This window comes from Pleurodeles waltl, chromosome 4_1, assembly GCF_031143425.1.
Source record: "Pleurodeles waltl isolate 20211129_DDA chromosome 4_1, aPleWal1.hap1.20221129, whole genome shotgun sequence".
NCBI classification, from domain to species: domain Eukaryota; kingdom Metazoa; phylum Chordata; class Amphibia; order Caudata; family Salamandridae; genus Pleurodeles; species Pleurodeles waltl.
Genome location: NC_090442.1, coordinates 712,209,173 through 712,222,526, shown reverse-complemented (window position 1 = coordinate 712,222,526; position 13,354 = coordinate 712,209,173).

Here is a 13,354-nt window from a genome sequence, read left to right as displayed (position 1 = left end):
ACAGATGTTACTAATTCCCAATTGATGTTAATCTGATTACTAAATTAGGATCAATGGAAGTCTCAGTCTGTTTGTCCACAATTCAAACATATAACTCAGTTCACCACATTTCTCAGTAGCAAGTGTTCAATTCACAAAGCCATTCTTCTTGTAGACGGTTTGACCAGTTTGGTTTATTCTTTCCTATGTAGCGCCTCAACAAATTAGCTTTGTGTATTGCACCATTCTAAAGTGTAATACACTGTGGTTGAAGTATCTCTATTAAATTTCAGTGAGATCACTGTTTTATCTAACTCACAAAAGCCAGACGTGCTGTTTAAAATAGAGCACCACACAAAGGTAGTTTGAAAAGCTATGCCTTGAGATGGCCAATGATGATCAGTGCTGAATTTGTGCAGGTGTTTGCAAGTGGTGGCACGGGCCCTCATTTGTAGGCTTCGGGGGGGCTTCGGGGCTTATTTACATCATCAGGCTTTGAACAGAAAGGAGAAAATGGAGAAAAGGAAAGAAGGGGAACATAGGGAAACAAAGGGAGAAATTATGGAAACGAACCTGTAAGAGTAAGATAAAGATACAGTGATTTTAGGGTGGTGGAAGAAAGAGGTATAGGTTGAAATCAAAACTAGGCGGTGTTAGTATTCGGCAACCTGGGCTTTCAGCAGCACTGGCAGCAGACTCCTAAGAAAACCTTGGGGCCCCTGCACTTATGTATTTTCTTTTGTTTGTGATTTTTACCAATTAATCCCTGGTGCTACTTTAAGGAACAGCTGTTCGAGGGGGGCGTGGCTAAGCTGGCCAAGATGGCGAGCACGAGCCGATAGAGCTCCGCGTCCCAACTCCGGATTATCTGACACCAAAAAGCTTACGAGGGGCCAGTAACTTCTAAACACCTGACGCCCCACAGTGCTGAGTCTCCCTTAGCCTCCTGGGATCTCGCCTGCGGTCCCCACGGCGCAGCGCCGGAAGAAAGCGGGCCGTGCGCGGCTGCGGTTCACGCGGGTGAGGTGCGAAGAGGAGGCTGTGCTGGTGGAGTGTGCTGCTGCCGTGTCTGGCCCGTGGGGGTGCCGACGCATGCGGAGTCGCTGGGGCAGGAAGTGCACCCACACCAAGTGAGTCGCGGTGGAGGCCGGTACGCCCGGGTGCACAGTGGTGCGTAGGGCCGCGGTCTCTGGCGCGGTGCTGCGGGCGCTGCGGGGGAGACGTGGGCCTGCTCCTGCGCAACTTGGATGAAGCGCAGATCAGGGTGCGCCCGACTGCGGGACTGGACGGGGCGGCCCGGGGGACAGAGCACCTAGTGGATGAAAAAGACTTTGTCGGTTGGGCTGCTCGTGCTGCTGCGCAACACCATTCCGGGAGCGCATGCAAGCGGGCCCAACCCAACCTAAATAGATGAAACGTTGCTGCAACCTGCTGATGGTGAGACTTGGAAGTGGCCTTACCGCTGGTCCTTGGTCTGGGAGCTGGAAGCCAGCCCTCACTAAACTGCACGGGGGAAGATAAGCCATGCAGTTCAGCCAGATGGGGGGACGTAGGCACACGTCTTAGCAGGCTCACCCTACTGCGTAGTTGGGACACTATCTGAAACTACCTTCGCTGTTCGGTCCCCTTGGCCTGACTGGGTGCGCTGGTGGGCCCCACAGGACGGAATTCCCTGAGTGCTACCTTGTTAGCGAAGAAACCACCTATACTACCACTGACATTTCTACAGGTTCTGGATATGGCGGGGACTGACCGCCTCCATTCTGGAATCGGTGCTAAGCATCCGCAAGACACCGCAACTCAAGACAGCCAAAAACTCGATGCCGTTCTAGCGGCGGTGGAGCGCATTGCCGATTCGCTGGAGTGGGCCCGCACATCTCTGGAAGCCAAAATAGACAAGGTGGCCAGCTATCTTGTTTTGTTACATGCAGATCACCGCAATGTGGTGGAAAAGACAGGCACAATTGAGGCACGAATAGACAAATTGTCGTCCACGACATCCCACCTAGAGACCAAAATGGGAGACGCATTGGCCCGCATAGGAGAATAGGAGCGTTGTGTTGAGGCTGCAGAAGGCCGCACCCGAAGAAACAATGTACGCGTTATTGACCTGCCGGAGGGCGTGGAGGGTCGTGATGCTGTGACCTACTCTAAAGCCTGGCTCCGGGGATTGATATCGGAGGGAACTCTAACACCTTTCTTCTCGGTGGAGCGTGCACATAGGATTCCTACAAGACCAAGACCCCCGGGAAGCGGCCCGAGGCCCTTTATAATTCGTTTGCTTCATTATGCAGACAGGGATATTATCCCTAGGTCCATGAGGTCATCACCACCGCCTCGAGTCGATGACGCACAGGTCATGCTGTTTCCGGACTACATATTAGCTGTGCAGAGAGACCTCGCCTCCTACTCACCTTTAAAACGCAAGCTCCGGACACTGCATCTTGAGTACTCTCTTTTATTCCCGGCCAAACTCTGCATAATATCTGATAACAAATCCCACTTCTTTACCACGCCAGAAGCGGTGTGGGAATGGCTGGAGTCAACAGGCCGTATCAGGCCGTATCAGGGGCCGGGACCTGGAGGGGAACCCACCAGCGCCACGGGGTAAGCGCACCCATGTGAGACGCGGCAGCAAAGCGGGTAGTGCAACTCCGGAGAGCGAGAAACATGCCCCCGATTTGGAACAAATCATCCAGGAATGCCGCAAGGCATTGCAGTCACCAGCAGCCATCAACACTTCTCCAACTGCATCGGAAGCAGAAACTGAAATTTCGCAACTCCTAAGCGACCGTCCTACTACACCAGATCAACTCTCTGAGACGAGTTCTCCGGCATGCTTGGGGGTGACCCCCGGTACAGCAGATGACCTGTTCTAGAACCCTTTGGCGCCTGTATGGGCGACTTAGCGGCCCCACGGTCATATCCTTTACAGTCCCAATTTTTTCTTCAGTACATAATGCGCACCTTGTTTACAGATACGCCATGTAATATTGCACTAATCACCTGGGGGTACACCTGCGAACTCACAGGGAAATTGACTAGCAGGCCACACGACTTACGCCGGTGCCCCAGCTGTTCACAGACATTAACTTCTATTGGCCCCCCACTCAATTATCCACATACGCCGGGGTGCACAACTCACTACACGCTCATATTTATGTCACACGGCCTACCCCACACTCCTTCTAGTGGAGAACTACCATGTATAACTGTTTTGTTGACCCCAGGGGTTATTTGGTTTGGGCGGAAACCGGTTGTCCCTCTGCTCTGATGGTATTCTGTTTGCTACTGTTGATACGGAGTCTATACATAAGTTGCCTGATTGAGTGCTGGAGCCCCGTTATTGTATGTAAAGTCCTGCTATTATGGGCAGCGCAGATAGTTTGCTGCTCCAACAACCAAACTCTACCTATGCTAGGGGTGCTCTGGTTTGGATCAGATGGGCATCCCCTTTGTAGCAGAAGACCAAATAATAGATGATCAGGGGTGGTACGCGTTGGTGCGGGGGCGACTTGCTGGCCGGGCCATAGTACTGGGCTCCATATATGCTCCGAATGTAGACCAGGCCTCCTTCCTACATACTTTGTCTAACCAGCTGTCGGGGTGGAGCGACTATCTCTGGTTATTGGAAGGAGACTTTAATAGTGTACTGGATCCGGACTTAGACCGCTCCTTCCCCCCCGTTGCCCACAGCGCCCACTGTGTCAGCTGCACGTTCACTGACTGCCTGGACTAAAAATTGGCACTTGCTAGACATATGGCGCCACCGCAACGCTACAGATAGAATTTACTCATATTACTCTGCCCGGCACACCCTACATGTGCGCCTTGATAGAATACTATGCACACAGAATTTATACCCTACAGTACTGGACACGGCCTATCTGGGTAGCTCGCACTCAGATCGCAACCCGCAACTTGTGCGTCTGGGCATGGATGTCTCTCCCCCGACTGCCCACACTTGGACACTTAGGCCTGAGCTCCTGGAAGATGCAGCATTTAAAGCATCATTAGTTGAGGCAATTCCTGAATACTTTGCACATAACAAAGATACGGCATCTTCAGGCCTGATGGAATGGGATGCCTTTAAGGTTTTTATTAGGGGTCACTGTATGGGAACGCAGTGGAATCTGCGTCGCTCTGTGGAGCGCGAACTTGCCCAAATGGAGCAGAACTTACTGCCTCCTGAACGGGAGATTGCCCGAACTCCCACCGAGATAGCACTATTGTCAACGGCTCGGGCCGAGCACTTATCTCTCCTGGAGTGGTTACGTTGTTTAAACTACGCCACTCACTCGGCGCGCACACATACTTTTGTGGATAAGTCGGGCAAACTCTTATCTTGGCTGACTAGGTGCGAACGAGACCATGGCCCAATTGTGGAGATTCGTTCGGAGGCTGGTATTGTGTTTCATACACCCTCGGAGATACACTCAGCATTCACACAGCATTATAGTACTCTCTATGACTCGGCTACATCACTGCATCGGCAGACCTGTGCAGAATTCCTCTCAGCAACTGCATTGTCCCGCCTGACAGCAGCCCAGCGGAACGCATTGGAGGAGCCCCTTGAGCTCTCCGAGATCCAGGCTAGTATACACGAACTATCCGTGGGTAGAACTCCTGGCCCAGATAGTCTACCAGCTGATTTTTATAAGACATTGTCCTCTAGCCTTGCGCCTCAACTCCTCCGCATATACGAAGAGTCTGTGCAGAGAGGATTTTTCTCAACATTGCAGAATGAGGCGCTGCTGGTGTCTCTCCCCAAAGTAGGGAAGGACCCAATGGAGCTTGGCTCATATCGACCATTAGCAATGCTCAACACAGATTATAAAATATTGGCCAAGACTCTAGCGACGCGTCTGTCGCCCATGGTGCCGGACCTAGTACACGCAGACCAGAACGGACTTGTGCCTGCACGAGATACATCTCACAACATTAGGCAGTTGTTCCGTGTTATGCACTATTCGAAACAGGACTGGCCATTGGCAGGATGCCTGGTTCTCAACCTGGAGAAGGCCTTTGATTCCTTGGAATGGAAATTCCTTTTTGAGGTCCTGCAGCGATTTGGCATTGGACCTCACTTTCTCCATATGGTTAGGCTACTATACACTAATCCCCAGGTCCGGGTCAAAATGGGGGGTAGTATTTCGGAGCCGATTGAGGTGCACAGAGGCACGAGACAGGGTTGCCCCCTTTCTCCGTTGCTGTTCTCCCTCGCCATGGAGCCCTTGTCTGCGGTACTACGCGATCAGAGCCCGCTGGGGCATTGCCCTAGGAGATGGTTTACACACTGTATCACTGTATGCTGATGACCTCTTACTGTATTTCAGGGATTTCACACAGGTTCCCTTGGTAGTCAGGACATTACTGCAGCAGTTTGCCTCACTTTCTGGATTAAGGGTTAATTGGACAAAGTCCTGCCTCTTTCCCTTCGATCCTACACTCCCAAACCCAGGGTTGCACCTCTCTGCAGTTGCAGTCCCTTGGCATCCACACATGTTTAGATATTTAGGCATCCATATCTACCACCGTAGAGAGGACTTGTTCGACGGTAACCTTAAGAGGGCGGTGTCCTCCATCAGATCCCAGATGGCCTTTTGGCAAACGCTGCCACTATCTGTGGCAGGCAGGATTGCCGTTTTGAAAATGATTGTACTACCACGACTATTATACTACTTCTCCAACCTCCCCTACTACATACCGTTCAGTTTTTTTAGGGACCTGAAACCCAAGCTGAGAGAATTTATTTGGAATAAAGGGCGCTGCAGAGTTGCGCTTAAGAAACTTTATGTGCCACTGGAGCAAGGCGGTCTCGGCTCCTAATCTGGAACATTATCATTTGGCATCCCAGCTCCAATGGGTGTCCAGATGGCTGGCAGGATTTAATCTCCCCGATACAGCAACCACTGCATGCCCCTGGTCCCTTGCACGGGTAGCGCACTTGTTTCACCCACTCACACGCTCGGTGCTGCCGGAGCAGTTTTTCCTTAAGGTGGCCCACACCTGCTCCCGCAGGTGCCTGTGCCTCACGAGGGGAACTGTCCCGTTCGCCCCGGCCGCAGCCCTGGCCCTACTGGGAACACCTCATGGCTCCAGAGTCACGTCGGGGTCTGAACTTCGGGTGTGGCATGCTGCGGATTTGCGCACGTTGGGCGATCTGTACAGTGATGGCAAGCTAATTTAGTTCCCCAATTTGGTCACAGATGCGGGCCTTCCTGCAGGACAGTTTCTGTTGTATAACTCACTATTGCGATCTTTATCAACTGAATGGGGAGACTTAACGACTGCCCCCAGACCCATCTACTAATACAATGCATACAGGTGCTGGGGCAGGAAAGACACCTGATTAGGTGGTTTATAGATGCACTGCGAACTCACGTGGTCCAGGAGCATGCCGCACTGTGTACTGCCTGGGAGAGCGAACCAGCCACCCCCTTCATGGACTCGCAGTGGAAAACTGTTCTCTCTAGCCATACTACTATACCTCGCAACTCGAGATTTCGACTTATAAAATTTTACATTATCCATAGGGCATACCTTATGCAAGCTTGCATTAACAGATATTTCTCTTGTTGCAATGCAGCTTGTCCCCATTGAAAACATCTCAATGCAGATATAATTCACATACTATGGTCCTGCCCCTCCTTACATAACTACTGGAGAGCTGTGGTAGATTGTTTATCTGCATGCACAACACGCACAATATCGTTCACGTGGGAGGCCTGCGTACTGGGTTTATTCCCCAGAGGCATGCGCCACAGGACCACTACAAGATTTTTAGATTTGGGTTTTGTGATGGCCAAAAGGCTGATAACCCGCAGATGGAAATCTGCAGAGGCACCTACCGAATTGGCTTGGAAACAGTCATTTGCTATTTGGGCGGAGGGGGTGGCGCTGAAGCGGGAAGATGCACTTTGGCTGCGCAAATACCCCCTATCAGACAGCTGGGAGGTGATGCTGACACACTTACAACATCCAGGCACAGGCTCTGATTTAGAGGAGTCAGACTAGCATTCAGGACGGCCTTGCATCCCACAAAAACTAGGGACACTCTGAGGAGGTCACTGGAACGCTTACCGATTGTTGCGCTCCCAACCCAAACATGTAAGCCAAGACAAGGTAGACACCAGGCATATGGAGCTAAAATACGGCCCCAAAATACATTAATACACCTTCACCGCACCAAGGGGATTCCACATACATGAAGGCACAATCATGCAGTCATCAAATACTTGAAGATAAAGTACTCCATTGTTTAAGAATGTTACTGTTTTTATTTGTTGCAAATTTAGGATCAACATTTATATGTATACCTCTGTAAATGCATATATACTTCCGCGAAAGGGCTAAGGAAGAGACAAGAAGACTACCACTCTGTGTTTAACCCCAGAGACCCAATTTCTTCTCATACGGAACACTCATACTTAGTCTCAGGCGAACCTCAACGACTGCAAATTGTAATGTATATGTTAGAATACTTCACTCATTGCTCTAGCTAATACCATTACACATGTCTTACTACTTGCTGTTAATCCTTATAATTATGCAAAATGCCTACCATTTATGAATATCTGTTGTATCAATGTCATCACAGAATCAAACTGTTATGGTATAATTGAAATAATAATAAAAAGATTCCTGAAAAAAAAATTAAGGAACGGCTGCTCCTCTTGAACAGGTTCCATGTTCGGACATGCAGATGCCTCCAGTGGTTAATTCGCACTCATTTTTGGGGACCAGCATTTATTTTTCCTCTTCAGATATTTACCGTAAGAAATAAATTGAAAAACACACGCGGTTGAAAATTGAGGGAAGAGACAGACGGAAAAAACACACAAACGGATAAAGCAAAGGCGGGCAAGAGATGGGCTGCAGTGACTGGTGGAGGGTAAAGGAGTCCGTTGGATGAATTCAAGTCTATGCATCCTTGCTGTGCCGCATGTCGGTTTCTAATAGCACCGCCTGAGCAGACATTTGGGCACTGGCGCTCATATTGTTACAAATTAAGCACGGGGTGCCTCTCACTTGTGTACAATATATGAGCATGAATTTTTCTCTTTAACTAACCTGATTCGTCCTAGAGTCAGGGGGGAATTAAAATCCCACACTTCCTGGGCTCCGGCTGTCCACGGTTTGGTTACTAGTTGTTTGCTTACGCTTTACAGGCCCAAAACAATTCATAACTGACTGGCCTATCCAGCGGTGGAAATGTGATCTCTGCATCCTCCTGTTCCCTGCAGAGGTGTGTAAAACGCCATGCGAATGTTACGCAAATGTACACGCGCTTCCGTTCACTCTTTCCAGGTGACACCTGCTTACTCGTGGTTCTCACGTGCCCATGTATGTCCCCTAGCTGCCTCCTTCCACTTATTATAGGATAGACACTGTTCATGGAAGCCGCACACTGCTATAGGAATCTCTCTCCAAACCCAAGCGCGGCATAAAGTCCAAGAGAGCAGCTGTCCCCCTGGAGCCCAACAAACGTGGCCTGGATACCCGAGCACTCAATAGGTGCCTTTGAGGGGCGCGACCCTCTGACCTGAAAAGGTCAGTCGCAAACTCGAACTGTCTGGGTCAAACCAAGGCAGGTGTGTGTGCTAAATAGTGACCTGTGCCATCCTTCCAAAGACATCCTGTCACATCGAAGTAGACGGTGGCCTCAACGGAACGTATATATCAGCCAAAGACCTGACCTCACATGACACGTGACTGCTCCTCAGAGGGACTGAATGGTCCTCACTGTCTCCCGAGACAAGTCCGGCAGATGTATGCAGTGTGTGTCAATTTGAATTCTGCCTGTAATTCTATATTTGTCTCTGACTTTCTCCGGCCAATACGGGATCACATCAAATCTATCACTTCTTCATTTGGAAAAGTCATCTTGTGCTATACTGCATTGCTGGATGTATACTGCACCTCTTACCCCGCCGAGGCCGATAGGCACTCTGATAGTCTCCCAATTCTTGGAAGACACTTTCAGAGTGCAAAGATGGATGAGCGAAGGGTTGTAGTGGAGCCTAAATAGGCAGCGCTGGGTGTGGTGGTGTTTGACGATCAGAGATGTTATCCAACCACATTGCAACAAACGTGTAGCGCTTATAGCACTGCCTATGCCTGAGGCGATGCAGAAAGGTGTGAATAAATACACCATCACAGTCGCATATGGAGTACAGTTGTCTGTGTCACACAATTATGTGAATGGAATTCATTTCTTAAAGCTCTCTGAAATTCGAGGTGATAGTCAACTATTCTTGAATGAAATGAGTTCCAGAAGTTGGCTGCCTGCAATGAGTAAAAGCTTCCATTAGTGCAAGACCTTTTGAAGAGGAACCAGCCGCACAATTGGTCCTCACTATCTGTATAATCCTAGGAGTCTTGAAAATGCTAAAGCCCTGTGCAGTGCTTTGGGGGCTGTCATTATGAAGATGAAATCTGTATTTCACAGGCAACGGTGAATTACGCCCAATATTTCACAGTTGCATATGAATTATGAGTTGTTACACCTCTGCACTTTGTGCAGTAAAAGATTAAAATATGCAATGTGAAATTATAGTTTCTAATTTAGCGTGTCAATGCTTTCTTTGATTCTGCACTGTTTATCACAGGACCTTGTCCTACTGATGTCCTAATGCAAGTTGGTAGGGAATTGGGTTAGGTTCTATAATTTGTTGTTAAATCATTTGTCTTGCGACTTGGACCAGCTTGCTCACTGTTAACGTAGCACACACCAGTGAGAAGACTGAGGTTGCCTCCTTGCTATGTTCCAAGCATTTAAAAATGAGTTTCATCAGACACTCAGGCGGTCATTCTGACCGCGGCGGGCTGCGGTCGCCGCCCGCCATGCGGTTACCGCCGAATGACCGCACCGCGGTCAAAAGACCGCGGCGGTCATTCCAACTTTCCCGCTGGGCCGGCGGGCGACCGCCAAAAGGCCGTCCGCCGGACCAGCGGGAAAGCCCCTGCAACGATGAAGCAGGCTCCGAATGGAGCCGGCGGAGTTGCAGGGGTGCGACGGGTGCAGTGGCACCCGTCGCGATTTTCACTGTCTGCAAAGCAGACAGTGAAAATCTTTGTGGGGCCCTGTTAGGGGGCCCCTACACTGCCCATGCCAGTGGCATGGGCAGTGCAGGGGCCCCCAGGGGCCCCATGACACCTGTTCCCGCCATCCTGGTTCTGGCAGTGGACACAGCCAGAAACAGGCTGGCGGGAAGGGGGTCGGAATCCCCATGGCGGTGCTGCAAGCAGCGCCGCCATGGCGGATTCCCTGGGCCAGGGGAAAACCGGCGGGAAACCGCCGGTTCCCCTTTTCTGACCGCGGCTTTACCGCCGCGGTCAGAATAGCCCAGGAAGCACCGCCAGCCTGTTGGCGGTGCTTCCGCCGCCCTCCGCCATGGCGGTCATGGACCGCCAGGGTCGGAATGACCCCCCCAGTGTATTTGCGCTGCATTTACAGGGTGAGTTTCAGCAGTTTCTGCATTGCACCACCTTTGCAGTTCAATTATCGCAACACTGTGCCCTCCTTCCCCAAATCATTTCAAAGGAGAGTTGGAGTCTCATCATGATGGTGGCCAATGCATTTCACGAGGGCTGTTGATCATGCAATTTAACGTGGTCAATTTATTTAAATTACAAGTTGGTGCCGGCGCCTTACTATTTTCATTTCAATGGATGGTTGGTGTTGGTTTCTCATTGTATCCTCAGTACGACTCAGTGAAGAATTGGTGCCAGCACCTCCCTGTACCCAATACTCATGACCTTTTAGTGAGGTACTGGAGCCCGCACCCTAACTTGACCTATCAATTTCAATAGGAATGCAAATTGCATGGATTACTTCGCCCAAATGTATTAAATAGTAACTTGTAGTCTCATCCTTACTATGTCTAGTGTAAATTACATGGATATGTAGGTGAGGTTTGGTGAACAGTCTTCATTTGAACCAAATATAGCACGTTGTTCAACTTCACCTTGTTGAAGAGTAAGTTGCATCGATATGTGGTGATGCCTTCTCTTCTGCTATCCGGTGAAGTCTGGCCCTTCCAGATGCATGCAGCTGCCCCTTGGGCCTGGTGCTGCTCCTCCGCTAACTCCAGGGGATGCCCAGGGGACCCCTGGGCACCTAAGGGCATACTCTGGACTGCGTGCAGCCTTCTACACCAGACGCGACCAGCCTTCCCAGCCTTCATCATGACAGCCGCATCCTAGGGTCAGTCAAACATCCCTCCAGACTCCAGCTGCACTGAGTGCCATTGCAGTGGGAACTGCCTGAGACTCCCTTGGTGGGAGCTGCAACCTTTATGCACTCTTGGGACCAGGTGGTGGGAGAATGGGGCTCTGAGGCACTACCGGCTCTGGGCGTGTGACTTGCCAACGGGCTCGGAAACCCACTGAGGGCTGTGCATACGGGAGGGGACTGTGTGGGCCTGTGTGACCTTTGAATTCTGGTGCGGTCCAACCCTGACGCAGTGGCCACACCTTGAGGAGTGCTACAGCATTTACCTTTCTGGGAGGTGGACATCAAGACTGCCTTGGATACCCCACACCAGCTGTGACCAACTCCAAGCCGTGTTGCCACTCCTCAGGCCATCTGACTCACCAGTGAGTTCCCCACATGTCTGGGACACCCCCAGCCTCTGCCTTGACAATGCTGCTTTACCATCTCTTTGATCCCTTCCAGACTGCGAAGAATCATTGTGCCCTTTTGAGGAGCAAGCAGGATCACTGAACTGCACTGGCCTCCAGGGACTTCTGCAGATAAGAGTCCTGACCCACTCGCCTTTGCTAATGCTGCGCCCCCCCCCGAACATCCTGGGGCAAGTGGGCCGGTGCAAGACAGAAGGAGGTGCTCACCAAACAGCTGCACAGATCTTTCCCCCTCCCAATCCTTGATACATAGACTTTGACTACCTTAGTGGATCTGACCACATCTTTAAACTTGCTGTGGCCATGGACTCCCCTATGCTAGCGATCCCCTGGCTGTCTAGCCAGCATATTGCAACCCATCCAAACCGTGCAGGAGGTAGTGGAGTGGGGGATTAGGGAGTTAAGAGTTGATGTCTTCCTCCTCTGCCAGGACTTCCACAATGTCACTTCTTTGGTCTTTGAGGCAGAAAGTTGCAGCTCGACACTGGAGGATGAAGTGACGGCCTTGAAGGCCACAGTGCCTTGATGTCTCTCCACTACAACAGTCCTGAGAGCCATACGGAAGACACAGAGAACAAATCACATCGAAGTAATCTCCACTTTGTGGGCTTCCCAGAAGACATGTAATTCAAAGCTCCTGAAAAGTTCCTTGGGTCCTGGCTGACCTCCTGGATATCTGAGGGTTTATTTCCCCATGGCTCATGATCAAGACTCTGGATGAATCAAACCTTTGCATCATACGTATGACCAGCCTATGGTCCTATAAAATGCTCCCTATCACACCACTCACCTGAAGCGGTGTCCGTGGTGATGATGCTGGACCTCCACTCCCCCCCATTTGCAGCACATAGGGAATTGAAACCTTCAACAAGATGATGCCCCAGAAGGGAAGTGGGGTTGGGACAAAATAAAAAAGATGAAAACCTGCATCTGCATCTTCAGGGCCTGCTAATGGGTTCTCTGGAAGACTTCATTTAGTCTTCTCAGCTACTCTTCATGGGTCTTGGGTTGCATCTGTCCGAGGATTGTGGTGTCTACACTTAAACAAGTAAGAGAAGGAAGACATAAGTATTTTGAACACAGTTCTTTCATAGATATCATGCCATTATAATATCCACTTACATAATATGTACTCTACTATAGCATAGAATATTAATTAGTCCAATTGTACTGTGTAGACCCAGGGAGTGGTCTTGCTCCTATTCAGGGTCCAGAGTTATAGGCACTCTTGCATGTAACATCATATCATCAAGTTCAACATAAATGGCGCCAAGCATGTGAGAAGAGTAATTCGCAAAATCCGTAGTTCAAAGCGTGTCTTAATTATATCTATAAATGCACTTAGTCTGTGCTATTCCTAAGAACACTGCTTTGACATCACCAAGAGAATATTAGAGGTAGTGATATCTTTCTCTCTTTATGCCTTAATGTTAGTGCACTAACCCGTGTTAAAGATTTGCATTGCTACCCTCTTTTCTTGTCTTGTTGAGCAGGTTGCTGAAGATGCCTGCGAAACCAAGGTCTTGTAGCAGAGTCCAATGAGGAACATGACCGCTTTGCCAGGTAAGTTTGCCCCAATGCTGGGTTGCTGGTCAGGAGCTGCGTGAGGTCTTCAGGAGATGGATGAGAGAGATCTATTCACATTTGCCTCAGGGTAGGTATGAAGCCAATCGCTGATGCTTGGTTTGGGTGCCGTATATATACCAAGCCTGAAACCAGTATGGTTGCT